This window comes from Nycticebus coucang, chromosome 6 (genome assembly GCF_027406575.1).
Source record: "Nycticebus coucang isolate mNycCou1 chromosome 6, mNycCou1.pri, whole genome shotgun sequence".
Taxonomy (NCBI): Eukaryota; Metazoa; Chordata; class Mammalia; order Primates; family Lorisidae; genus Nycticebus; species Nycticebus coucang.
The window spans coordinates 82,023,977-82,037,719 of NC_069785.1; the positions used below are offsets into that span (position 1 = coordinate 82,023,977).

General features: G+C 46.3%; 1 protein-coding gene across 1 annotated transcript in view; it reads left to right on the forward strand.

Annotated features, from left to right (window-relative positions):
- The window catches only part of LOC128588734 (tripartite motif-containing protein 43-like), a gene marked incomplete at its 3' end in the record, with an annotated part of 421,410 nt that overhangs the window by 80,257 nt on the left and 327,410 nt on the right, over positions 1-13,743 (forward strand). The gene's annotated exons all lie outside the window — the stretch shown is intronic.

Genomic DNA, 13,743 nt, shown 5'->3' on the forward strand with positions numbered 1-13,743 from the left:
GTTCAATCACTACAGACCAGGTGCCCAGGTATCCCCTACAGCGTCTCGACAACCACGTGGAGCTACAGGGGACCAGCACCCCCTGGGCAGCTTCACCTCCTCCACCTCTGCCCCTTATCCACACTGTCCCTATCAGTGCCCCAGTGACCCCCTGCACCAGGAGCTGTCCTTTGATGTGCCCTGTTCTCAAAAGATGCCGCAGAGACAAAGCACCGGAGATACCCTGCAACAGCCACTGCCCCTACCACCACCAGCTTCCTGCCCAACTTCCTCTCACTGCTTCCAGCGTCACCAGCAGCATGGGTGTGGACGGGGATGATGTGGAGATGGAGAATTGTGTTGAGGGGCGTAATTGGGAGACCAGCCCTGGGTGCTGCTGACCACCCCTCCTGCTGTCTCTGGGCCCTCTGAATCTGGCTGCCCAGCTGGGAGATGCTGAGTGCTGAGGCCTCACCAAAGCAGACGGAGCAGCTCTTGTCAGAGGCTATTCCCAGACCGCCATCAGTCAGAGTGGACTCTGTGTGGTCTGCTCCAGTGACTGGGCAGAGTCCCAGTCCCCGCTGCATCCCTCAGCTCCACACCAAGTGTTGACAAGTGGTTGAAGGCTGACCGGATGTATCCCATTAGCCGGCCAGCACTTCTAAGGTGCCCAGAGAGGCTGAGTGAGGCCTCATAGTTGCCCAGAAGAACCCTGCTGGAAGCTCTGGAAACAGGGGAGAAGAGGACAGAGAGGGAGTGATCCAGGTCTGCCCTGCCCTTCCCACCTGCATCTGCAGAGCGGGCGCAGAGTCAGCCCTGTGAGAAGCCGCTGCATTTGCCAAGCTCCGAAGACTCCTTCCCCGATCTGCCTGCCTGTCTGTCTGCCTGCCAAGGAGCTGCCTGCATGTCACTGATTTGGTCTCTTCCTGTTTGCCTTGGGGCCCTTCTCTTTTTTTCTCCTGGTGCGAGCCAGGGGTCCATTCCTCCAATGTGGCTGTGGAGGTCTTGGCCCCACGATGAGCAGGCATGGCCATCCTGGGTCATCTAGGCTTTTGCACTGAAGTGGCACTGCCAGGTGTGTGCAGTGTCACGAGGCCATTCTCTGAGCCCTGAGGCTAAGTCCTACCTTGACAGACACACTCGGCAGCCACCTCTGCCTAGGCCGCTGGGTTGGGGGGGGTGGGTCTGGTTTCCTGAAGGACCCTGCCCCAATGCACAACACTCCAGCCCCACCCAAGGCTGAAGGGCATCCCAGCTGGGCGTCTTGAGCAAATGGGGGACCAGCCCTGAGCTGAAGCACACATACCCTTAGGGAGCCGGGGAGAGTGCATCCCTGTGCTCCTTCCTGGTGGCTCCCCTGCTCCAGTGATGGGCCAGACCCAGGCTTGGATTTTCTCCCCTCTCTGTTGTTTTGCATGAATGTGAGGAGCAGCAAGTTTTCGTTATTCATTCAGCCCAAAATAGCTTGTGGATTTGGGGGTATGAGTAGGTAAGAGGGCTTTTTCTCCTTTTGGTTTGATGTGTGTAGGATCAGGTCCCAACCAGGACTGAATGCCCAGGGAACAGTGAGTGGTCCTGCTGAGCATTCCCAGGACTGAGTGCCAGGGGACAGAGAGTGGTCCGACCAGCTGAGCTACCCCAGGACTGAGTGTCCAGGGGACAGAGACTGGTTCAGCAGGGCCGCCCCAGGACTGAGTGCCCAGGAGACAGGGAGTGGTCCAGCTGAGCTGCCCTAGGACTGAGTGCCCATTGGACAGAGTGATCCAGATAAGCCACCCCAGAACTGAGTGCCCAGGGAACAGAGACTGGTCCAGCTGGGCCGGCCCAGGACTGAAGGCCCAGGGGACAGGGTGTGGTCCGTCCAGCTGGGCTGCCCCAGGACTGAGTTCCCAAGTGACAGAGAGTGGTCTGTCGAGCTGATACACCCCAGGACTGAATGCCCAAGGGACAAAGAGTGGTCTATCCAGCTGAGACATCCCAGAACTGAGTGCCCAGGGCACACAGAGTGGTCCAGTTGGGTCACCCCAGGACTGAGTGCCCATGAGACAGAGTGGTCCATCCAGCTGAGCCACCCCAGGACTGAGTGGCCAGGAGACAGAGAGTTGTCCAGATGAGATGCCCCTGGACTGAGTGCCCAGAGGACAGAGAGTGATCCAGATGAGCCACCAGGTCTGCATGTGCCTGGCTGGGGTTGGGCTGGGCAGCTAGCAGTCACGGGGTTGAGGGCTCTGTATTCACCTGATAACTGATGCACTGCACTGCACATGCCTCCAGAGCCTCCCAGGACCAAACGCTTTTCAGGGTACTTTTCCCTCTTCAGCCAGGACCCATCTCCTACTTGTCTGAGAGAGTCTCCTCTGAAGAAATCCCTGGAGGATGGGGACCAGGGAGGGTGTGGACCCCCATCTCTCGAGGGTCCGTCCCAGCCTGATCCCTGCCCACTAAGGCCTGGAGGAGGCCCCTGTAGGGTCTGGCTGAGCCCCCCACACTCCTCCCTGGTCTTATTCCTTTCCTACCCCTAGCTGGGGTTGCTGCCCTGAAAAAGCTGTGTGTGTGGCAGCACATCCTAGCTCGCAGCCCCTGGCGCCTGCTGCCTCAGGGATGTTCCAAACACCCTCGCTCTCCTCGCAGTGGCCCTGACTCCCGCCTCACACCCTTGCTTGCCCACCCCTATGGAGAACCCAAAGTCTTACTGTATATGACTCCAGGTTACATTTATAGCAATGTTGAAAACCCATGTGTTGGGTGGTGCCTGTGGCTCAGTGAGTAGGGCGCTGGCCCCATATACTGAGGGTGGTGAGTTCCAACCACACTGCAACAAAAAAACAGCCGTGTGTTGTGGTGGGCTCCTATCGTCCCAGCTGCTTGTGAGGCTGAGGCAAGAGGATCACTTAAGCCCAAGAATATGAGGTTGCTGTGAACTGACACCATTGCACTCTACCTAGGGTGGCATAGTGAGACTCTGTCTCAATTAAAAAAAAAAAAAGAGGGGCAGCGCCTGTGGCTCAGTCGGTAAGGTGCTGGCCCCATATACCGAGGGTGGCGGGTTCAAACCCGGCCCCAGCTGAACTGCAACCAAAAAATAGCCGGGTGTTGTGGCAGGCGCCTGTAGTCCCAGCTGCTCGGGAGGCTGAGGCAAGAGAATCGCTTAAGCCCAGGAGTTGGAGGTTGCTGTGAGGTGTGTGATGCCATGACACTCTACCGAGGGCCATAAAGTGAGACTTTGTCTCTACAAAAAAAAAAAAAAAAAAGAGGCTCGGCACCTGTGGCTCAAGCGGCTAAGGCGCCAGCCACATACACCTGAGCTGGTGGGTTTGAATCCAGCCCGGGCTGCCAAACAGAAGAAAACATTGTTTATTCTGATCTTTGTGCAGTTTTAGCCTGGTAATGCCCACCAGGTGGGTGAATGACACAGGACAGCTGTGCCATTAGCCTTCTGAGGCTGGATACACTCTGTAGGTGACACATTTCCCTGTACCCCTGGACCGCCTTCCTGATTCACTGACCTTGGTGGTGTCCAGGAACTACCTGGACTTCCACATCCTGTGCATGTGCATGGGGCGAACATTGTACTTCCAAGCAGCTCCTTGAGGGTGGGGTCAACATGGCCTCAAGCGCATGTGGAGGCACTGAAGTGGTGTTCGCAATTTCCAATTGTTAGGTCTAGGCTAAAGTAGAAAAATACCAGTTAACTCCTGACAAATTCCTCAACAAAATGGAGTTTTGTTGATTCACTCCCAAGATAGATGGGAAAGTACTCACTACTTCTTGACTAACTCCTGGGCCTGGGAAATGAACTGACTATCCCCAGACTGACCTTTAAACAATGCCAGGTAGAAAGAATACTGAGACAAAGATGTACAGGGCAGCACTGTAGCTCAGTGAGTAGGGCGCTGGCCCCATATACTGTAGGTGGCAGGTTCAAACCTGGCTCCGGCCAAAAACTGCAAATAAAATAACGTTAAAAAAAAAAAAAAAAGATGTATGACATATGGCTAACTAACCGAAAACTTCTGCTTCTGTACAATGCTTGCTTGCTGCTCCCACCCCACTCACAATGCACCTGGACAACCTGCGTGCCAACCAGGTTGCAGACTAAGCCTTAAAAACCTGACTCCTTAAGCATTCAGAACTGCTCTCAGAAACCCCCATGTTGGGACACTGAGGCAATTGTCCACTGGCTCTTCAATAAAAGGACTCTTCTGTAAATTTGCCTTTTTGGGCAGTGTGTTTTTGGTGGAACTCCTAGGCACTACAAATCTGGAGGCCTCAGCGAGATCCTCCAGACCCTGGCACTGCCAATCTTTCAGCCAGTCTCCAAGACAGGCCATGGTCCCTCTGAGGGGAGGCATCCTCTGGAAACATTCCAGGGCCCCTGGAGGACCCAGAGCCCTCAGGAGAGTGGCTGACAATCACCCCTAAATTCACCTGTGAGTCCACCTCTGGAGGTAGTCCATTTAAACATCTATTTTTGGCTAGTGTCTGCAGACATTTAGTGTAACTATTGTGTTCATTTTTTTGTTGTGCTTATTTTTTGTTGTGGACTATTGTGGAAATATATAACTGTTTGTTGTATTCATGTGTTGTGAATTGTGTAGGGCCCTTAGGGACCTCCAATGGAAGGCCATAGGGACAGGAATTTTGGACAGGAACCTCGAATTGCCAGCCTATTGGCCTGTCAGAGGCTCTCAGAGGTATGTGTCTGTAGGGCGACCTGTTGCTAGAATTCTGGTGGGGAACCTCAGCCCTGTCAAAGATAGTAAGATGTTATTACCACTGAGACGTCAGTGCTTTGGCCTCAGGCCTTGGGGAAGTTAGGGCAGGTGACAAGGGACGTTGATTTCTAACCTCAAGAGTTACATCTGAAGTTAGTCCTGTAAACCTGTAAGACAGGAACCTCGGACTCCCAACCTATTGTCCTGTCAGAAACGGGAACTCTGTGTTACTGTGCTATCAGCCTGTTGGGGGGTCCCCAGAGACTGGGATGCCAGTAGGAATCTTTGTCCTCAAATGCACAATTTAGATTCATGTACTTTTGTTCGTTTGTATTCTGTGTTGTTTGTCTATTGTGGTTTGTGCTTTTACTGTTCAGTATTATAGTTTGTACTTCTGCTCTGTTGCCAGCCTTTAGTGTGGGCTGGCCCCCCTACAGGTTTCTTTGATCCCCTCTTATGCTGACAGGTTTAGAAAGCAGTCACACAGAAAAGCTCGGCCATCCTAACATTGATGTATGAACCAAGTTAGTGAGTAGCCCCCCAGCTTTGCTCTGCACCTGTTCTCTCCATCTAAAAACTACAATTTTAATATCATTCTTCCAGCCCTTCAGTATCTCTGATTTAAGTCCCTGGTTTGAGTCCCTCTAGTTAATCTAGTTAATTTCTCTGGTTATCAGTTTAGTTTTTATTGGTCCATTGTGTTGTCATTGTGCCTTTTTGCACTTCTATGTGCTTCACAGATGCTTTTTGTCCTTTTTAAAATAAATTCTTCTGGCTCAGCGCCTGTGGCTCAAGTGGCTAAGGTGCCAGCCACATACACCTGAGCTGATGGGTTCGAATCCAGCCCAGACCTGCCAAACAACAATGACGGCTGCAACCAAAAATAGCTGGGCATTGTGGCAGGCACCTGTAGTCCCAGCTACTTGGGAGGCTGAGGCAGGAGAATCGCTTGAGCCCAGGAGCCCAGGAGCCCAGGAGTTGGAGCCCAGGAGCTGTAAAAGCCACGGCATTCTACCTAGGGTGACGGCTTGAGGCTCTGTCTCCAAAATATAAATAAATAAAGAAAAGAAAAGAAAATTCTTCCTCTTTTAAAGCAAATGCCCCATTAGGTTGTTTATTAAGATTTTCTCTAATAAAAAAAAAAGGTCCAGAGGGGGAGGGGCAAGATGGCCGACTAGAGCCAGCCTCTGACAGAAGCTCCTGTCCAGAGGGAAGGATAATGTCCAGAAAGTACCCAATTAAGTTGAAGACTGGGAGCTGAGCTGAGAGAGAAGAGTGATAACTGCAGGTCACCTCTGCTGAGGCAAGCTGCAACTCCAAGAAAGCAAACTTCAGGTACAAAATTCATTCCAAAGGAAAAGTGTCCGTCACCTCCCCCAAGAAAGTTTTTTTTTTCCTTCTCTTTGTTTGCTCCTGTAGGTTTTCTACAGGTGAGTGATGAACTGAGGACCTCTTGTCTTACCCCATGGGTGAGAGCTGTAGGAAGTGGGGTCTACTTCCCCAGAGGAACCCTGCTGTGACCCTGAGCACTCACTTGCCAGGCAGAAAAATTGAACTAACATTTTCCTTGCCATTCTGAACTTCCAGTCCACCCTTTCTGATGAACCAGAAGCCTAGCCCCTGCAGAGACTGTGGGAGGAGGCTCATGAGCAGTGCGCCCCTCCTCCACCAGACCAAGAGCCCTGTCCTCCTGGCCAGAGCCTGCCAGAGCTGCATGTCAGGGCACTGCCCCCCTGTGCCAGCCCTGCCTCTGCACTGAGCCCTGCCCAGCCAGATTCATGAGCTCAGCACTTTCCTTGCTGAAGTCACCCAGCACTAGACACTACCAAAACCACCCTGCTGCTGGATCCATGTGCCTCGCGCTCCAGGAGCTGCTCCTACAGCCAGAACTCCCTGGCTGTGAGCCACACAGGGTTGCTTCCCACAAAGATCCAGCAACAATAGAGCGATCCTGCCAGGGTCTAATCTTGGGGAGACACCTCCCCAACTCTGAGGACTGCCAGAGGAAACCAGAACTCGCTCTATAGGGATATTGGTGCTGTAGAGAGGCAGGGGCAAAGGTGTGGTGGCTGAGGGAGAAAAGAATTTGCTGACTTGTTACCCTCAGGATTAGACTGAGTCCAAGTGGAACACTTGCCAGTGGCTATTGAGTACCCGAGGCAGGTAGGCCTTAGCTCTCCCAGCTGGCTGGTGGCAGAGGGTAGTGGTCAGGCCATGGGGGCATTGACCTTCCTTTTGACTCTGACAGGCGCAAATCCCTGGCACATCTGCTTATTGGAGGGAGTAGGACCTCAGCCTGGTGGGGTCACCAGTGACTGGGCATGAAAGAGGAGCAAAGTGGAGAAAGATACTCAGCCCCCTGGTCCAAATCTGCTATGGGGAGGGCCTTTCTGATTCCACAGAGCACCAGAGCGAGCCAAATTTGAGCAGCCAGCAGACCTCCACATCTAGTTGCTGGAGACATTTTGAACTCTCCCACTTGAGAGTTCATATTGAGTTGGTTTGGAACTCCTCACCTGAGCCAATCACCCAAGGACCCTCTTGGGTGGTACCCTGGTTGTGTGGTAACGGGAAGGGTTGATTTTCTTTTTCCAGTTATTGTCCATGGAGGGTGGAGTGTCTTAGTTGCTTGTATTTCTCCACAGATAAGACTTCACCAGAGTCACTGATCCACTAGAATTGGAAAAGAACCAGCTGAATATCAGTCAGAGTCACCTAACTCCACCACACCAAGCAGGTTTCCCCGGCCTCAGTCTGTAATACTGTACAAGTCCTTTGCAAAGCTATAGAGGAAAAAGCTGTATTCATCAGTCCCAGATCCTTGACAAAGGGCTGGTTAACCACAAGTCCAGGAACTCCCAATCCAATTTCACCTTACCTGCCCATCTAGCCAATGGTGAAAAACAATCATGAGGCAGAATTAGTGGAAAAATTCTAGCAACATGAATAATCAGAGTAGATTAACTCCCCCAAGGAATGATATGGCAGACACAGTACAAGATCCCATTTGTCCCACAAATGGCTGAGATGTCAGAAATTGAGTTCGGAATTTGGATAGCAAATAAGATCAACAGAATGGAGGTAAAGATGGAATTGGAATTTCAAGGAGTAATTCAAGATGTCTCAAGAATTCAACGAATTCAAAGACAAAATCACCAAAGATTTTGACACATTGACAAAATCACCAAAGATTTTGACACATTGACAAGGCAAGAACTTGCAGCCCTCAAAGATCTGAGAAATACAGTAAATCACTCAGTAATAGAATGGAGCAGGAAGAAGAAAGGATCTCTGACATTGAAGACAAAGCTTTTGATGGCTCCCAAATGCTCAAAGAGAAAAAAAAGCGAAGAACAAAAATGGATCATTCTCTCAGAGAGCCCTGGGATAATTCAAAGAGATCTAATATTTGCCTTATAGGAATACCTGAAGGTGATGAGGTTGCTGCAAAGGATACAGATGCTTTACTTCATGAAATAATCAAAGAGAATTTTCCAGACATGCCAAGAGATTCTGAAGTTCAGATAGCAGACAGTTTCAGAACACTGGCATGACTTAACCCCAATAAAAATGCTGATGGACACATTATAATTAGCTTCACCAAAGGTAATATGAAGGAGAAAATTCTGCAAGCACCAAGATGTAAGAAAACCACAACCTACAAGGGAAAGAACATTAGAATGACTGCACATCTCTCTGCTGAAACATTTCAAGCCAGAAGAGGGTGGTCATCGACATTTAATCTCCTTAAACAAAATAACTTTCAACCCAGGATCCTGTATCCAGCTAAACTGAGTTTCATCTATGATGGGGAAATTAAATACTTTAATGACATTCACATGTTAAAGAAATTTGCCACAACTAAACCAGCTCTCCAGGATATTCTCAGACCTATCCTCCATTATGAACAGCACAATCCTCCACCACCAAAGTAAACTCACTCAGAAAGTTTTGATCAAATTCCAACTTCCACAGTAGCAAAAGGATTAAAAATGTCCACTAGACTTTCGAACAACTTGATACCCAAAATACTATCTGGCTTATCAATACTCTCAATTAATGTGAATGGCTTAAATTGCCCTCTAAAGAGGCACAGGTTGGCTGACTGGATACAAAAACTCAGGCCAGACATCTGTTGCATTCAAGAATCTCACCTTACCTTAAAAGATAAACATAGCCTCAGGTGAGGGGATGGTCATCTATAATTCAGGCAAATGGAAATCAGAGAAAAGCAGGTGTTGCAATTTTATTCACAGATACAATAGGCTTTAAACCAACAAAAGTAAGGAAAGATAAGAATAGTCACTTCATATTTGTTAAGGGCAACACTCAACATGATGAGATTTCAATTATTAACATTTATGCACCCAACCAGAATGCACCTCAATTTATAAGAGAGACTCTAACATACATGAGCAACTTGATTTCTTCCAGTACCATAATAGTCGGAGATTTTTTTTTTTTTTTTTTGTAGAGACAGAGTCTCACTGTACCACCCTCAGGTAGAGTGCCATGGCGTCACACAGCTCACAGCAACCTCTAACTCTTGGGCTCACGCGATTCTCTTGCCTCAGCCTCCCGAGCAGCTGGGACTACAGGCGCCCGCCACAACACCCAGCAATTTTTTTTTTGTTGTTGTTGCGGTTTGGCCGGGGCTGGGTTTGAACCTGCCACCCTTGGCATATGGGGCCGGTGCCCTACTCACTGAGCCACAGGCACTGCCCAATAGTCGGAGATTTTAATACTCCTTTGGCAGTGTTGGATAGATCCTCCAAAAAGAAGCTAAGCCAAGAAACTTTAGACTCAAACTTAATCATTCAACATTTGCATTTAACAAACCTCTACAGAACATTTCATCCTAACAAAACTGAATATACATTCTTCTCATCAGCCCATGGATCATCCTCAAAACTGATCACATCTTAGGTCACAAGTCTAACCTCAGCAAATTTAAAAGAATAAAAAATCATTCCTTGTATTTTCTCAGACCATCGTGGAACAAAAGTTGAACTCAGTAACAACAGGAATCTGCATATGCATAAAAAAATATGGAAACTAAATAAACTCATGCTGAATGATAGCTGGGTCATAGATGAGAGTAAGAAGGAAATTACCAAATTTTTGGAACAAAACAATAATGAAGACATGAACTATCAGAACCTCTGAGATACTGCAAAGGCAGTCCTAGGAGGGAAATTTATAGCGTTGCAAGCCTTCCTCAAAAGAGCAGAAAGAGAGGAAGTCAACAACTTAATGGAACATCTCAAGCAATTGGAAAAGGAAGAACATTCTAACCCTAAACCCAGCAGAAGAAAAGAAATAACTAAAATTAGAGCAGAACTAAATGAAATTGAAAACAAAAGAATCATACAACAGATCAACCAAAGAGTTGGTTTTTTGAAAAGGTCAATAAAATAGATAAACCTTTGGCTAACCTAACCAGAAGTACAAGAGTAAAATCCCTAATTTCATCAATCAGAAATGATAAAGGACAAATAACAACAGACTCCTCAGAAATTCAACAAATCATAATGAATATTACATAAAACTTTATTCTCAGAAGTATGAAAATCTGAAGGAAATAGATCAATACTTGGAAACATGACACTCTCCTAGACTTAGCCAGAAAGAAGTGGAAATGTTGAACAAGCCTATAACAAGCTGTGAAATAGCATCAACTATAAGAAATCTCCCCAAAAAGAAAACCTTGGGACTTCACATCAGAATTCTACCAAACCTTTAAGGAGGAACTAGTACCTATATTACTTAACCTTTTCCAAAACATAGAAAAAGAAGGAATACTTCCCAACACATTCTATGAGGCAAATATCACCCTGATCCCCAAACCAGGAAAAGACCAACAAGAGAAGAAAATTATAGACCAATATCTCTAATGAATATTGATGCAAAAATATTCAGTCAGATCCTAGCAAACAGAATCCAAAACACATCAAACAAATTATACATCATGACCCTGGGTTTCATCCCAGGGTCCCAAGGATGGTTCAGTATAAATAAATTCATAAATATAACACATCACATAAACAAATTAAAAAACAAAGACCATATGATTCTCTCAATTGATGCAGAAAAAGCTTTTGATAATATCCAACATCCTTTCATGATAAGAATGCTTAAGAAAATAGGTATAGAAGCAACATTTCATTTTTCTTTCTTCTTCTTCTTCTTCTTCTTTTTTTTTTTTTTTGTAGAGACAGAGTCTTACTTTATCGCCTTTGGTAGAATGCCATGATGTCACACAGCTCACTGCCACCTCCAGTTCCTGGGCTTAGGGAATTCTCTTGCCTCAGCCTCCCAAGTAGCTGGGACTACAGGCACCCGCCACAATGCCCAGCTATTTTTTTGTTGCAGTTTGGCAGGGACCAGGTTTGAACCCGCCACCCTCGGTATATGGGGCCAGCGCCCTACTCACTGAGCCACAGGCACTGCCCAGAAGGAACATTTCTTAAACTAATAGAGGCCATCTACAGCAAATCCACAGCCAATATCGTATTGAATGGAGTAAAATTGAAATCACTTCCACTCAGATCAGGAACCAGGCAAGGATGCCCACTGTCTCCACTGCTTTTTAACATTGTAATGGAAGTCTTAGCCACTGCAATCAGGCAAGAGAAGGCAATAAAGGGGATCCAAATAGGACCAGAGGAGATCAAAAAGTCACTTTTTGCAAACAGTATGATTATATATCTGGAAAACCCCAGGGAATCAACTACGAAACTCCTAGAAGTGATCAAGGAATACAGCAATGTCTCAGGATACAAAATTAACACTCACAATCTGTAGCCTTTATAGATACTAATAATAGTCAAGGGGAAAAAACAATCAAGGACTCTATTCCCTTTACTATAGCGCCAAAGAAGATGAAATATCTGGGAGTGTATTTAACTTAGGATGCGAAAAATCTCTATAAAGAGAACTATGAAGGGCGGCGCCTGTGGCTCAGTCGGTAAGGCGCCGGCCCCATATACCAAGGGTGGCGGGTTCAAACCTGGCCCCGGCCAAACTGCAACCAAAAAATAGCCGGGCGTTGTGGCGGGCACCTGTAGTCCCAGCTACTCTGGAGGCTGAGGCAAGAGAATCGCTTAAGCCCAGGAGTTGGAGGTTGCTGTGAGCTGTATGAGGCCACGGCATTCTACCGAGGGCCATAAAGTGAGACTGTCTCTACAAAAAAAAAAAAAAAAAAGAAAGAAAAGAGAACTATGAAGCTCTGAGAAAAGAAGTAGCTGAAGATGTTACCAAATGGAAAAATATACAATGCTCATGGCTGGGAAGAATCAACATTGTTAAAATGTCTATACTACTTAAAGCAATCTACAGATTTAATGCAATCCCTATTAAAGCACCTCTGTCATACTTTAAAGGCCTGGAAAAATTAGTGCTTTGTTTTATATGGAAACAGAAAAAACCTCAATTAGCCAAGACATTACTCAGAAATAAAAACAAATCAGGAGGAATCATGGTACCAGACTTCAGACTATACTATAAATTGATAGTGATCAAGACAGCATGGTACTGGCACAAAAATAGAGAGATAGATATATGGAATAGAATTGAAGACCAAGAGGTGACCCTGGACACTTATCGTCATTTGACCTTTGATAAGCCTATCAAAAATATAAATTGGGGGAAAGATTCCCTATTCAACAAATGGTGCTGGGTGAACTGGCTGGTGACCTGTAGAAGACTGAAACTGGACCCACACCTTTCTCCTCTTAACAAAAATTGACTCTCACTGGTTTAACTGGACTTAAACTTAAGACATGAAACTATAAAAATTCTTAGAGAGAGTGCAGGGGAACACTTGAAAAAATTGGCCTGGGAGAATACTTTATGAGGAGGACACCCTGGGCAATTGAAGCAACATCAAAAATACATTACTGGGATCTGATCAAATTAAGCTTCTGCACTGCCAAAAACACACTAAATAAAGCAAGTAGCCATCCCTCAAAATGGGAGAGGATTTTTGCAAGTTATATTTCTGACAAAGGTCTAATAACCAGAATCCACAGAGAACTCAAACTTATTACTAAGCAAAAAACGAGTGATCCCATTTCATTGTTGGCAAGAGACATGAACAGAAGCTTCTTTGAAGAAGACAGGCGCATGGTCTACAGACAAATGAAAAAGTGCTCATCATCTTTCATCATCAGAGAAATGCAAACCAAAACCATTCTGAGATACCATCTAACTCCAGTAAGAGTAGCCCACATCACAAATCCCCAAACTACAGATGTTGGCATGGATTTGGAGAAAAGGGAACACTTCTGCACTGCTGGTGGGAATTTAAGCTAGTAGATTCCTTTTGGAAGGAAGTTTGGAGAACACTCAGGGATCTAAATGTAGACCTGCCATTTGAACCTGCAATTCCTCTTCTAGGTATATATCCAAAGGACCAAAAATCATTTGGCAATAAAGATATTTGCACCAGATTGTTAATTGCAGCTCACTTGATAATTGCCAAGTCATGGAAGAAGCCCAAGTGCCCATTGACCCATGAATGGATTAATAAATTGTGGTATATGTATACCATGGAATACTATGCAACAGTAAGAAAATGGAGACTTTACCTCTTTTATGTTTACATGGATGGAGCTGGAAAATATTGTTCTTAGTAAAGTATCTCAGGAATGGAAGAAAAAAAATATCCAATGTACTCAGTACTACTGTGAAACCAATTTATTTTATTTATTTATTTATTTATTTATTTATTATTTTTTTTTTGTGAAACCAATTTATAATCACTCACACTTGCATATGAAAAATGAAACACAACTATAGCCTAGGATGAAGGAGGGAAGAGGAGGGAGAGGAGAAGGGAGGGGGAGGGTCAATAGAGGGAGGGTTAGTAGGGGGACCACACCTATGGAGCATATTGCAAGTACAAATTGGATCTATCAGGTGTAGAACACAAATGTCTTAATGCTATAGTTGGGTAAATGAGGTGAAGGCTACGTTGATTAGTAGGGTGTAAGCACTCCAATTTGTACAAATAATCAACACATTGAATCCCATAATGGCATAAATGTAT